Below are 15,080 nucleotides of genomic sequence, written 5' to 3' on the forward strand. Positions count from 1 at the left end.
TCTCCACCCCATGTGAAAATGTATTTGGATATTGGGGTATGGAAAGCCCTCCACCCCTGAGAATGAAAAAAAACAAAAACCAACACAGCAAAGGCTTTTGTCAGCCACCCATCCTGCTTTCCTGCCAGGTGTGGGAAGTGGGGACTTTAAATATGCTTGGCCGTGCACACCCCTCTCTTGGCTGAATGTAGTCTTTGCCACAGATGGTCCCTAGGTGCACTCCTGCTGCCTGCCCTGAAATGCTCTCCAATCAACTGCAAAATAATTGCCTTTCCTTGGCAGATGCAAGGCACAGGAGACTCATCACAGCATCTGTGCCAGTCCCCAAGGGGCCAGCAGTGCAGATGCAAGGGTCAAGCTCTCCCCTGGGCCCAGAGATAGATGCTACTGAAGTTGAGCACAGCAGCACTGGAAAACCTCTTGGAGGCAACAGCCCCTGAGGTCAGCTTTGCCATGTGCAGGTTTCTGCAGGATAACAGTCTCCTGGGGTTACCATAGGCCATGAGAAACTGAGCAGGGCCCATAAGGGAAAATAGCAGCGTGCGCGCACACAATGCAGGGCTCCTCTGAAAGCAGCAGTGGTGGCAGGGGGAAGAAGCACCTGGCCCAAATCATGTAGTGCAGCCAAAGGCACCAAACTCAGTCCCATAGCTATGCCTAAGCTGGGACTGGAAAGAATTGGGATGGGGAATTGCAAGGAAATCCCTCCATTTGAATTATATTGCATATATCCTGTTCCACATTATCAGTTCCCATAAGTGTACCCATGGGGCAAAGGATAGATTTGTCCCAAGGAGCAGATTAACTCCCCACCCCAATCCTTTCCCTAAAGGTCTGTGGGGTTCAGGGTAGGGGTGGGTGGAGATCCTATTTCCTTTCAGGGATCATAAAAAGCCTATAGCTTTCCATTTTTTCCAGGGACAGGTCTCATTTTTTTCAGGAGGGGTCTTTTTCTTTTTTTACTTACAGACAGTGGGACACCCCTACTCTCTTAGAGAAACATTTACAGAGAGCCACCTAGACCCAGATTGACATTCCTTCCCTGTTAGATAAAATTAGCAATGGTGGTGGAAAGGCTTGAGCCTACAGGTAAAGCACTTTGTCCAAATCATCCAACAAAACTGCTTCAGATTTTCTCCTTCCATTGAGAGAAAACAAGAAAATCAGTGGATTTGTAACTGGCTGACTGACCGAACCCAAAGGGTGCTCATTAATGGTTCCTCTTCATCCTGGAGAAGAGTGACTAGTGGGGTGCCACAGGGTTCTGTCTTGGGCCCAGTCTTATTCAACATCTTTATCAACAACTTGGATGATGGACTCAAGGGCATCCTGATCAAATTTGCAGATGACAGCAAACTGCTCTCATGACATGTACTGCTCTCAAGCCAGGTGTCACCCATCTTGTATTTGTGCCTCTCATTTTTTTTGCCCAAGTGCAATACTTTACATTTCTCCCTGTTAAAATTCATCTTGTTTGTTTTGGCCCAGTTCTCTATCAAGGTCGTTTTGAAGTGTGATCCTGTCCTCTGGGGTGTTAGCCACCCCTCCCAGTATATGTGAAAAGGATCTAGGAGTCTTGGTTGACCACAAACTTGACATGAGCCAACAGTGTGATGCGGCAGCTAAAAAAGCCAATGCAATTCTGGGCTGCATCAATAGGAGCATCTAGATCAAGGGAAGTAATAGTGCCACTGTATTCTACTCTGGTCAGACCTCACCTGGAGTACTGTGTCCAGTTCTGGGCACCACAATTCAAGAAGGACACTGACAAACTGGAACATGTCCAGAGGAGGGCAACCAAAATGGTCAAAGGCCTGGAAACGATGCCTTATGAGGAACGGCTAAGGGAGCTGGGCATGTTTAGCCTGGAGAAGAGGAGGTTAAGGGGTGATATGATAGCCATGTTCAAATATATAAAAGGATGTCATATAGAGGAGGGAGAAAGGTTGTTTTCTGCTGCTCCAGAGAAGCGGACACGGAGCAATGGATTCAAACTACAAGAAGGAAGAACTTCCTGACAGAGCTGTTCGACAGTGGAATTTGCTGCCAAGGAGTGTGGTGGAGTCTCCTACTTTGGAGGTCTTTAAGCAGAGGCTTGACAACCATATGTCAGGAGTGCTCTGATGGTGTTTCCTGCTTGGCAGGGGGTTGGACTCGATGGCCCTTGTGGTCTATTCCAACTCTATGATTCTATGATTCTAAGACAATGTCCCAGGCCAGTAGATGATGCAAGCTGTGCTCCTAGTTCCCCTTGGCCCAGGAATGTGCCAGTGACTTTCCTGCCCTTTGCACCCGCTTGGATTGTGGGCCATGACTGGGTTGTGGGCAATGGAGACTTCTTCTGGGTGGAGCAGCTCCTCAGAACTCCACAGCTGGCTGGCTGGCTGGCTGCCACTATGGAGTCAAGGACAATGTTCCACATACATGGGGAAGGCAAATCTTAGATTTGTAAACCATGTGAGAGCCACCCATGAAATAATGTCAGAACCCCAGATAGTGCTATGGGGCCCTTCCCAGTGAAATCCATGGGCTTGCTTGTGGCTGCATCATCTGGGACAGGGTCCTCCCCATAGTGGTTCTGTCTGCCATCACACGATCATAGCAGGGGCTGGGCTGGCACTGGGACCTCTACAGAAAAGAGCAAACTCATATGTGACACAGCAGGTGCCTCTTGCCTTTGTGTCACCAACACCTTTTTTAGACAAGCAGGTCTCAATATGACACACAGTCTGAACTTGTTTTCACTACTTTTTCTTAAGCAGCATTCAGCAACTAATTAGCAGATTGTTTTAAAAATAACCTCTCAGAACATTCACACCCAAGTGCTGGAAATTTGGGTCAGTTCAGAGACTTGTAGTTTGGTTAGAACACAGCAGAGCATGTTTGACTTTTCACTGGCGTGGAGGCCACAAAGGTGGTCCTGGCTCCTCTCTCGTGGGGCATCCTGTAAACCTCAGCCACCAGCTTGCCCTTGGTTTGCGGCAATCATAAGAAGAGCCTGCTGGATCAGGCCAATGGCCTATCTAGTCCAGCATTCTGTTCTCACCATGCCCAGCCAGATACCTGTGGGAAACCAGCAATCACGACCTGGGCACAAGAGCACTCACTTGTCCTGTGATTTAAGGCAACTGCTGTTCAGAAGCATTGCTGCCTGCTGCTTCCAGCTGTGGAGAGCAGAGCATAGTCATCATGTCTAGTAGCCATAGATAGATCTCTCCTTTGTTTTCTGTTCTGCATAGTTTTATCTTGGTGGATAAGGGGAGTTGCTGGGCAAGCTCTCCTTGGGGATCCTTCCTTCCATCTCTGATTCTAGCACCACCTGAAGTTCAGAGAAACCACTGAGTCTCTTGGGCTTGCCAAACAGAAGGTTGGTGGTTCGAATCCCTGTGACAGGGTGAGCTCCCATTGCACTGTCCCAGCTTCTGCCAACCTATCAGTTTGAAAGCACACCAGTGCAAGAGAAATAGGTATCGCTGCGGCAGGAAGGTAAATGGTGTTTCCGTGCATTCTGAGTTCTGTCACGGTGTTCCATTGCACCAGAAGTGGTTTTGTCATGCTGGCCACATGACCCAGAAAGCTGTCTATGGACAAACTCCCTCGGCCTGAAGTGAGATGAGTGCCCACCCCAAAGTTGCCTTTGACTGGACTTAACTTTCCTTTTACCACCAAAGTCCACACTCCCACTTTTCCCTTTTCTTTTTCCAGCTTCTCCCTGCCTCTCTGGCTTGCACTTTGCTGGATGGATTTGGTTGAGTAGGAGAAGATATTTTATTTATTAATTATATTTCCTCTTCTCATTTGTGTGAGAATGCAAATACCTATTTAAGCAGAGTAAAAATTGTAGGAACGGGTTTTGACACTAGGAGAGGTTATATTGCTTAGTTATTATCCTTCCTTGCTCATGTTTGTGAGATCAGCAGAATACCATTCTTTGCTGCTTAAATTTGGAAGCTAAGACAAGGTTGATTTAACCTTCTGCAAACAATAATCCAGGGTGCTGTAAGGCAGACTGGATTTTCCTGGTATTACCCCTTTTCTCCCCCTTAAAAACAATAATCACACACACATTGTTTTATGAATAAAAGTAGTGTTTACTTACTTAATCTAGGTCTCAAAGCAGTAGTTACAGTAGGAGAATGAAGGAAAGTTTAAATCTACTATCTAAGTTACAAAAGTACAAGGTAGAACCTTACAAAAGGACATTATGAGTGGACTCTCTGTGCCCCTACCACAGCAAAAAGACTGATATTGATGAATTGGAAAAAGAAAAATGCGGCTCACTTCTATGATTGAATTGGAAACTTATATAAACTTGCAACATATGAACAACTTGCACATAAATGCAGACTGGCAATGGACAAATTCAATGATACAGTGGTACCTCGGGTTACAGACACTTCAGGTTACAGACTCCACCAATCCAGAAATAGTACCTTGGGTTAACAACTTTGTTTCAGTAGAATGATAGAAAAGATTCAAGAATTTGGGGAAGTGGCAGGATTTAAATTAAACAGAAATAATACTAAGCTATTAGTAAAAAATTTGAAGGAAGAAGAGAAAAAAGAGTTGATGCAAAGCATTGAGATAGAAGTTCATAAAAAAGTAAAATATTTAGGGATATGGTTAACAGCAAAAACCACAAATGTTTACAAAGACAATTATGAAAAAGGGTGGTCTGAGATAAAAAGGAATTTAGAAATTCAGGGAAAATAGCAGCGATAAAAATGAATGTATTGCCAAAAATGCTCTTTCTGTTCCAGACAGTCCCAGTAATGGTGAAAGATGATTGCCTCAAAAAATGGCAGGATATTTCAAAGTTTGTCTGGGGGGAGGGGCCAAAAGGCTGAGGATTAAACATAAGATACTTACAGATATAAAAGAAAGAGGTGGGTTTGCCCTCCCAGACCTCAAATTATACTACGAGGCTGCATGTTTGGTATGGATTAGGGACTGAATAAAACGGGAAAAGGAAGAAACATTAGATCTGGAAGGTCATGATAACAGATTTGAATGGCATGCATACTTATGGTATGGGAAAGTTAAAGTCCACAAGGGATTCTACAATCATATAATTTGGAGATCACTAATGAGGGTGTGGGAGAGATATAAAGACTTAATAGAACAAAAAAACACCCTGGTGGTTATCACCAATTGAAACTTTGTTACTCAAACCGCTTGGCGAAAAAGGGAAGTGGCCTACATACAGAGATTTGCTGAAGGATCAAGAAGGGAGATGGAAGCTAAAAGATTACGGGGAAATTAAAGATCATTTTCAGAGTTGGTTACATTACAGACAACTACATGAGAATAATAAGAAAGGGTTTAGTTATACAACTTCTAGATTTCAAAAGGAAGTTATAGAAGAAGAAGTGAAGCTACTGAAGAAAGCATATAGTATTTTGCCAGAATGGGAAACAAAAGATGAAGAGCTCGAATCGGTTATGATCACATGGGCACAGGATATAGGACATAATATACAATTTGAAGACTGGGAAAAGTTGTGGAAAGTAAACTTGAAATTTACAAATTGTTCTCTCTTGAAAGAAAATTACATGAAAATGATGTATAGATGGTATATTACACTAATACAGATTACAAAAATGTATAAAACCGGGTCAAATATATGTTGGAAATGTAAAGAAAAAAAGGGACCTTTTATCATATGTGGTGGGAATGTAGAGAAATTAAATAATTTTGAGAAATGATATACAGTCATACCTCATGTTACGTTTGCTTCAGGTTGAGCATTTTCAGGTTGCGTCCCGCGGCAACCCGGAAGCACCGGAACGGGTTACTTCTGGATTTCACCACTCACGCATGTGCAAATGCACAAAATGACATCACATGCATGCGCATAAGCGGCGGATCACGACCCGCGCATGCGCAGACGCGGGTTGTGTTCTTTTCAGGTTGCAAACGGGCCTCTGGAACGGATCCCATTCGCAACCAGAGGTACCACTATATAATGAATTGAAAAAAATGTTTAAAATGACATTTGTCAAGAAACCAGAAGCATTTTTGTTAGGAATTGTAGGACAAGTCCTGCCAAGAAAAATAAAGAATTTATGTATGCTGCAACAGTGGCAAGAGTCTTGATAGCACAAGGATGGAAGAATGAGGAAATCCCAACGAAAGAACAGTGGCAAGAGAAACTGATGAGTTATGCCGAGTTGGCTAAACTAACATATATATTACGGGATAAGGATAACTGTGGGTTTAAGGAAGAATGGGAGCGTTTTACAAATTATTTAAAAAGACAACAAAATGAACTGGACTCCTTGGCAGGTTTTGAATAAACATACACAAATTTATTGGTTGATAACATGTTAGATAGATAATGTAAGGATATCTAAAATTTTATAACATGAAGAGAATAATACATGCTGAGAAATCAGAGAGAGGAGCTGAGGGAAGTCTTTGGTGGGGGGGAGGGATGGAAGGGAGGGAGGAGGAAAGGGGGAAAATAATGTATGTGATTATATGGTTTGATAATTTGTTATGTTGAGATTGCTAATAAAAATGATTTTTTAAAAAAAGAACTTAGCTTCAGGATGAGAACAGAAATCGCGTGGCGGCAGCGCGAGGCCCCATTAGCTAAAGTGGTACCTCAGGTTAAGAACAGTTTCAGGTTAAGAACGGACCTCCAGAAGTTCTTAACCTGAGGTACCACTGTATTTGGAATCCATTCTTACAAATACTATAATAGGTTAAGATCTGGCAAAGTACAATAATAACTTTGTAAAGTAAAAGAAAAAACAAAATGAAAGTTCAAAGATGGTGTCGGAGCTGCAGAACTCATACATGCACGTGTGGTCAGTTTGGAAGCATGAAGAAGAAAGAGACAGAGAGTAGTGTCACAACTTCTTGCCAACGCAGACACAGGAAGTGATCTCACAGAGTTCTTTCCAGCAGTTTGTTATTGTTGTTGTTGTTGTTTCAGAAAACCTCTATGAGCCTCAGCCCCTTCATGTGTGCATCTGGCAAAACATGAATCGCTCGTTTGACTGCAATAATGTCCCACAAAAATCACCACCCATGCTCAGCTTATTTGTAGAAGCTATTAGGGCAAATTTGCATAGCCTTCTAGAACAATGATTATATCCAATGTTGCATTAGGTGGACTTGGATTATCTTCTCCCTTTTTAGGTTTCCCTCTTAACCAAGCAATCAATCTCAGCCTCTTTAAGTAAAACAAGAAAACAAAAAGGTTCATCATATCAGTAAAGTCTTGCCAGAATTCAACATGAAAATCAGGCAGGCAATAATTCTTAAACTTTATAAAAGTCCGTAGTCCAGTTCAAAATGGCATGTGCGATCTGGAGGAGAGCTTACAGACATCAGACCTCATTGCAGGTAAGGAAAAGGGTGAGTAATGACAGGTAGGAAGAGGTGGGGATTAGTCCATTGTCAGTTCCCACCACTAGGTTTGGGGGTATGACTATGATATCCCCACTATAAAGGTCTTCTCTATACAGGTTCTGAAACTCCATGGTGCCATTGCCCCTGTTTGTGACTAATAATCATGCATTCGTGATTTTGGCTGAACATCCTCCCACACACAAGAAGGCCTTTGCCCTTTCATCAAGGCTGCATCACTTGGGATACATTCTTCAGTGCTGTTCTCTGCTACACAAAGGCTCCTGGCTCATCTGACATCTGATTTCGGCCACCCACGTGGCATTTCCTTGGCTTGCCTTCTTATTTGTATGGATTCCTTTTTGAAACAGCTTGAACTGTTTGCTCTCTCAGAGCCAGGTCACCCTGACAAATTTCTTCACATGTTCGTATATATGTGTAGAGGGACTGTCGGAAAGAAAGGAGTCCAGAGACATTTCCATGGCTGCTCCATCCCCCCCCCCACAGCAGCCACAGTGATGAATGTGCACCTGCATGATTCTATGGCGGAATCAGTTCTAGAGTTTTATATGTCAACATGGCAGAAGTGCATAAAATTAAGCGTGGTAGGGGTGAAAGGGTTTTAATCTGTTTTCGGTCTATTGTTATTTTAACTTTTCAATAGTCTTAAATTATTGTTCCTTTTTCTTTGTGATGATTTTATTGCTTTTGGAAACTGCTTTGGGGTGTGTGTGTGTTTTATTTACAATCAAGTGGTGCATAGATTTTGTGAAATCAAATAAATAAACAATAAAGGAAAAGTCTTACTTCTAGAGGCAGTAATGTTTCTGAATACCAGTTCATAGAAACCGGGGGGGGGGGGGGTTCTCTTGTGCTTAGTTCCTGCTTGTATGTTTCCCTTTGGGGCATCCAGTAGGCCACTGTGAGACCAGGATGCTGGGCTAGATGCGTTATTGGCCTGATCCAGCAGGGCTCTTCTTACATTACACTTTTGCTTACCACTGGCTTTTCTGGCAGAATGAATGAAATGAAATTGCTGAAGGGGCAATTGTGCAAAAGTCAAAGCTTTGGATCAAGCAGTGACATATCATGGGAAGGGACTGCAGGGGCATTTGCCCCAGGTGCAAAATTGTTAGGGGCACAAAATTTCAACACCTGGTGCTGCCTCAATACAGCTGCATGTTTCCATTGCTGGTCTCCGTTGAAAATGGCTTCTCCATGCAAATCAAGAAGTGATCTCTTCAGACCATGGAATGACTTCGTATCTCTGCAGCTGCAATCTCCTGGGTAACATGGATGCCCTTAGGCAGTTGAATGTGTATGAGTATTCCACCTGTTTCCCTCCCTCCCACCTACCCCATCCCTCCATGTGGCCCTGGACACTGGCAACCCACGCTACGCCACTGGAATCAAGTCTGATGGTTACCTACGGCTGACTGTGGCCCTTGCTTGCTGGCCAGCCCCACGGATCCCTTAAGAAGCATATGGTTGTAAGGAAACAAGACAAAAGGCCAGTGGTTCTGAGGGGTCATTTTTCTTCTCAGCCTGTAAAGGAAATCATCCAAGCATTGAAGAAGCCAAGGACCTTTGGCACCTGGATGTTTTATGGTGACCCATTTAATAAAGGCACAAAAGCACAGCTCTGAAAGAGTGGTGAGGAGGCTGCCAACGTGTGCAGTAACAGCAGCTCTGTACTGGCAGGAGTGCCAGGAGAGGCTTAAAATTTATATTGCAGGGGGGATTCGGGAAGCCATGTGCATAGTGAAGTATGGTTCCATTGTTGTGATCTCTTTACAGCTGACTCCGGCTCTCTCTCAGAGATGCAAAATCCTGCATTTTCTTTTGCCTGTGGTGGGGCCTGGCAAGGCTTCTGACATGCTGAGGGAGACCTCTGACTCACTAAGCATTGCCCCCTCCCACCACAAAAGAGCTGCATCAGCTTGGAGCTCATCTTCCTCCTGCCCATACATGCATGCGCACGCGCGTGCAAACACACACAGCTGTAATTGCTTTTTGCTTCTGAATCAGGGGATGCGCTCATCGTCAAAGGCAGCTGCTGCCAAGGGCTTCATTAGCCAGTCTCCATAGTAACCAATCTACAGCTCAACTCAAGGAGACCCCCAGCTCTCCTTGCCTGGCTAGATACCCAGCTCAATGTCCCCATTCAGAGGAGCAGATATTCCACAACTCGCAAGCACTGTGCTTAGTCAAAAGATCACACACTCTCCAGCTCCAGATTAACAGGACTGCAGGGACAGGAGCAGCACACCCTGATTCCACAATCTCCACCTCATCAGCATGCCCTGGAAAGGTGGGGATTTCCCCTTTCCTGCAGCTTTACACTTACGGCGTTTGACCAGTTCCATCTCTCCACTACTGTTTTCCCAAACGAATTTCAACATTTCACTGGTTTGTGATTAGCAATGCCATGGGAGTAGGGATGGGTGATTAAAGCAGCATGGTTCATGGCAATTTATTTCCAGCCACTGAGACATTCCGGTGGGAAAGGGAAATGGCTCTGGACTAGAATACCCCTCCTAGCTAAGCTTTCCTTTCTGCCATAAAGTCCCACCCAGGGCCTCACCCCAGCCCAATGTAAGGATCCAGTGATATCAGTGGTAATGGATGGGTTAAAATCTATTTTAAATCTGTCAAATGGGAGACTGAACAAGCTTGTTTTCTCCTGATCTGGAGGGTAGGACCAAAGCAATGACTTCACATTGCAAGAAAGGAGATTCTGAATAAACATCAGGAAGAACTTTCTAATGATAAGAGCTGTTCAACAGTGGAATGGACTCCCTTGGAACGTTGTGGATTCTCGCTCCTTGGAAGTTTTTAAGTAGAGTTTTTAAGCTGTTGATTATCATCTGAGGCCCTTCTTCATGTGCCTCCTCAGTTATGGTACATATTTTTGTGTTTTTATATTGTAAGCCTTCCTATGATCCTCAGATCAGCTTAGAGGATCACATGATTATCAGGCTTGAGGGCCAATGCTCAGCAGTAGTGGCAGCAGTGACCACAGCAGAATCCCCAGGCACACCTCCTGACTTGGCCAATCCTGGAGCAATGTTCCACTTCTGGATGTTTAGAGATCATGCAGGCAATGTCAAAGAAAGCCCAAAGCGTACAACCTCTGCATTTGGTCCAGGGGAAAGAAGCAGTTGGCAGACATGAGCACCTTCATGATCACTAGCAATTCCCAAAAGCACACTAAGCAAAGCCTGTTACCCCATCAGCACTTTCAAGGAAGAGCTGCACACATGCACCAGGTGCAGTTTAGTTGGGGAAAGGCTCCTTTCAAGAAGGGAGGGAGGGGAAAAGCGAGAAAATGTTAATTTCACTTGAGTGGGCAGAAATGATTCCCCCCACACGGTGCAGGTGCAGCTGCAGACTCTTGTAACTCTTGTCTTTACTGTGTTGCTGTGCAGATAAGCACATAGAGCTGGGTATGTAAAGGGCTCAAGTTACGGCATTTCCCTGTAGGAGAATTTGTTGGAAATATTTAGAAAACTTTGTGAAGAGAAGCGTTCACTTTTAAGTTGGACAACTTAAAAGATGTCTGGACTCAGAGAACTCTGAAAGTTCAGGACTTTGAAAGCAGCTAGACTTAGCACGTACCTTGTGGACTTTGGCACAACAAGGACTTTGAAAGCAAAGAACTCTCTCTGGGCTCAGAGAGTGGACAACTTGTAGCCAATGTAATTACTGTGAGTGCATGGTGTGTGCTAGCTTTTACTTGGCAATCTCTGCTACACAGTTGTTTCCTGCCACCACCAGAAGAGAAGCATGGAGAAGTGGCTGCTGCAGCTTCCAGAATCCAGCGAGATCATGCAAGAGCCCCTCGAGATTGTAGAGATGCATCTTGACAATCTCCCAAGGTTCTCACAATCTCATAGGACTTTTGCAAGTTCTCTCCAGAACCTGGAAGCCGCAGTTGCATGACCCCAGTAAGTGAGGCTTTGGCAAAGAGGTAGGGGTGCAGTGCACGCACAGGGCAGCATATTCTCGTTTCATCTCAGGGGGTGAAATGGTAAGGGAAACCCATGGATAAACCCCTTCCACAGCATCCAGGGTCCTGCTGTGCCTAGAGGCAGTTGTGGGTAGTGATGTGAGAATATTCTCTGCTAGAAAATTCTCCGGAGAATATCATCCGCAAACTGTAAATTCTGTGTCATCTATACAGCTGCTTTAAATGTACACACCTCATTAATACAGTGGTACCTCGCGAGACGAATGCCTCGCAAGACGGAAAACTCGCAAGACGAAAGGGTTTTTTGTTTTTTGAGCTGCTTTGCAAGACGATTTTCCCTATGGGCTTGCTTCGCAAGACGGAAACGTCTTGCAAGTTTGTTTCCTTTTTCTTAACACCGTTAATACAGTTGTGACTTGACTTCGAGGAGCAACTCATAGCACGCGGTGTGGTAGCCTTTTTTGAGGTTTTTGAAGACTTTGGTGATTTTTGAAGCTTTTCCAAAACTTTTCCGACACAGTGCTTTGCAAGACGGAAAAAATCGCAAGACGACAAAACTCGCGGAACGAATTAATTTCTTCTTGCGAGGCACCACTGTAGAGAATATTCTGGAGAATATTATCGATTAATGAGGTGTGTACATTTAAAGACTATTCTTGAGAATTTAACATCGCTAGTTGTGGGTCTCAATCTGGGCTCTGTCTGCCTTGGCACTTAAGAGACTGTTCCCCCCAGAGGGGTATAAACTAAAGAAGGAACTACCTAATGCACAGCTGTACCCAGGCTGGCTCCACAGTGGTTTCAGTGGGCACTGCTCTTCCTTCCCTGGACTTGCACCTGAGCAAATGACTGTGTTTGGCAAGACTCGAATCACACCAGTTTCCTTCCCCAGCAGTCAGAATCCCACCTTACTCCACAGCTGGAACGGAAGGGAACTAGATTTTGTTCTCGAAGCTCTGGTACCCCCTGCTGGCCAAAGTAGAACCTGAAATATCCCCATAAAAAAAAGCAAGAGAGTTGCGACGTTTTAACATTGTTATGGCAGCGCTTCAAGAATGAGTTTCAAGAGCAGAAGATTGACAACTGAAGGAACAAAAAGGAGGCTACACATTCTTCTGGAAAGGCCTACCAGAACAAGAACGTTAAATACATGGAGTAGACTTTGCCACAAAGACCATCTATGGGCCAATAAATCATGGCATATGCCCCCTACGCTCAACAGATGGTACCACACTTCTATAAAACAAAGAAACTATTGCATTGCACTGGAAATAACATTACCAGCATCTCCTTAACTGCAGCTCCCCCATAGTTGCTGAGGTTACAAATTCCACAAAAACAAATTAGAGATCAGCTTAGTATCTCCAAATCTGGGAGAGTTGTGTACAGCTATTAACCAAATGAGAAAACAACAAAGCCAGAGGACCTGATGAGATATCTGCTGAAGTCTTCAAAGTGGGAAGAATTGAACTTACACAACTTCACAAGCTCATCGAAAAAATCTGGGAGAGGAGATTCCAGCAGATTTTAGGGATGCCAAAATTATCAATTTCTTTTAAAAAGGTGATAGAACGGATTGCAGAAACTATCAAGACATCTCTTGATTAGCTGAGGCCAGCAAAATTATTGCAAGGATCTTAGCAAACCTAACAATATCTGAGGCTACCCTTCCTGAATCCCAAAATGGTTTTATGACTTCTAGGGGGACAGTGGACATGATTTTCACCACTCAACAACTTCAAGAAAAATGCAGAGAGCAAAGCCAACCCCTGTATATGGTGTTTATTGACCTAAGGCCTTCGGCGCTGTAAATTGTAATGCCCTGTGGACTGTCCTTCTGAAAATTGGCTGCCCAGATAAATGTGTAAACATCATTCAGCTCCTCCATGATAATATGACAGCAACAACCAGCAGATAACAATGGCTCTCAAAGTGAATCATTCACAATGGGATCAGGTGTTAAACAACCCCAACTCTGTTTATTATTTTCATTGCCATGATCCTACACTTTGGCGAAGGGAAACTGCCCACTGGAGTAGAAATCATGTATCGAACCGATGGAAAGCTCTTCAATCTGAGTAGGCTGAAAGCAAAAAGTAAAGTTACTGTAAGTTCTGTTATAGAGCTTCAGTATGCTGATGACAACGTAATGTGTGCACACTCAGAGGATGACCTCCAAACCATCTTAAATATCTTCATAGAAGCTTATGAAGAGCTTAGCCTATCACTCAACATCCAAAAAAACCAAGTGCTGCACCAACAAGCACAAAACAACAACTCTGCAGTGCCACAAATCCAACTCAACGGTGTCATGTTGGAAAGTGTTAATCACCTCTCCGCCCTGCGTAGTTATCTTTCCACAAGGGCCAACATTGATGCCGAAATCCAGCATCACCTGAACTCTGTGAATGCAGCTTTCTCCCTATTGAAGTGCAGAGTGCTTGAGGACCAGGACATTTGCAGGGAAACCAAAATGCTTGTTTACAAAGCTATTGTACTACCAACCTTACTGTATCCTTATGAAACTTGGACCATTTATAAGCGCCATCTCCAGCTCTTTGAAAAATTCCATCTACAGTGTCACTGAAATTTTTTACACATTACTTGGGAAGACAGGTGAACTAATGCAAGTGTACTGGAAGAAGCAAAGATTACCAGTGTTGAAGCAATGATTCTTCAACATTAACTTCGTTGAACTGGTCATGTTATTCGGATTCCTGATTATCATCTTCCAAAGCAACTACTCTATTCTTAAAAATGGAAAGCATAATGCTGGTTGCCAACGAAGACTCTCTCAAGGCAAATCTTTTAAAATGTAGTATAAACACTGACAACTGGGAAACACTGGCCTGCGAGTGCTCCAGTTGGAGAACAGCCTTTACCAAAGGTGTCATGGACTGTGAAGATGCTCAAACTCAGGACAAAAGGGAGAAACATGCTAAGAGGAAAGCACATTTGGCAAACCCTCACTGTGATCAACTCCTACCTGTAAACCTACATCCCCACTGTGGAAGGATGTGTGGATCCAGAATTGGCCTCCACAGTCACTTACGGACTCACTCTTAAGACCATGTTCATGGAATCTTACTCAGCTACGAGTGATCACCAAATAAGACAACTAGCAACAAAATGTACACATGCTGACCTTTATGCAAGGTGTGAGGAACTCATGATGTTTCCTGAATGCCTTCGGGACACATCTGGAGATCAGACTTGTACCAAGAGTAAGATCAGCAGAGTTCATTGTGGAAGGTCTCCTGTCATACCTATGCAATAGTCTACAGACTGTGATCTACTCACAGTATAGGAAAACTGGCAGTGATCTACCCATTGTCGTTGGATGGTCCAAAGTTGTTCAGCTTTTTTTTAGAGTTGTTCAGCTTTTTTTGAAAAGGCGAAGTTGCTGAGCTATTTTCAGGAAGCCACAGTGGGGGTTTTTTCCCTTTTGGTGAGGGGGGAGATCACTGCGGGGCCAAATCTACCAGGAACACCCAGTAGATCACAATCTACCTGTTGGACATGCTTGATCTACAGCAATAAACCACAGGACAAGTAGAGATTGAAACACACATCTATTAACACCTGCAGATAGCCAATTTCATCCCACCTTTTCACTTTAGGATGAGTGTAATAGTCCAACCTGCCCTCTTTCCTGTGTATGCAACAGTTTTAATCTGTAGTATTATTTCTGGTCAACAGTTCCAACTCCCTGTTCTGTTATTTGGGACCTATTTACAAAAAACCCATGATGCAG

The sequence above is a fragment of the Podarcis vaucheri genome (genome assembly GCF_965113315.1).
Source record: "Podarcis vaucheri genome assembly, chromosome: Z".
NCBI lineage: Eukaryota > Metazoa > Chordata > Lepidosauria > Squamata > Lacertidae > Podarcis > Podarcis vaucheri.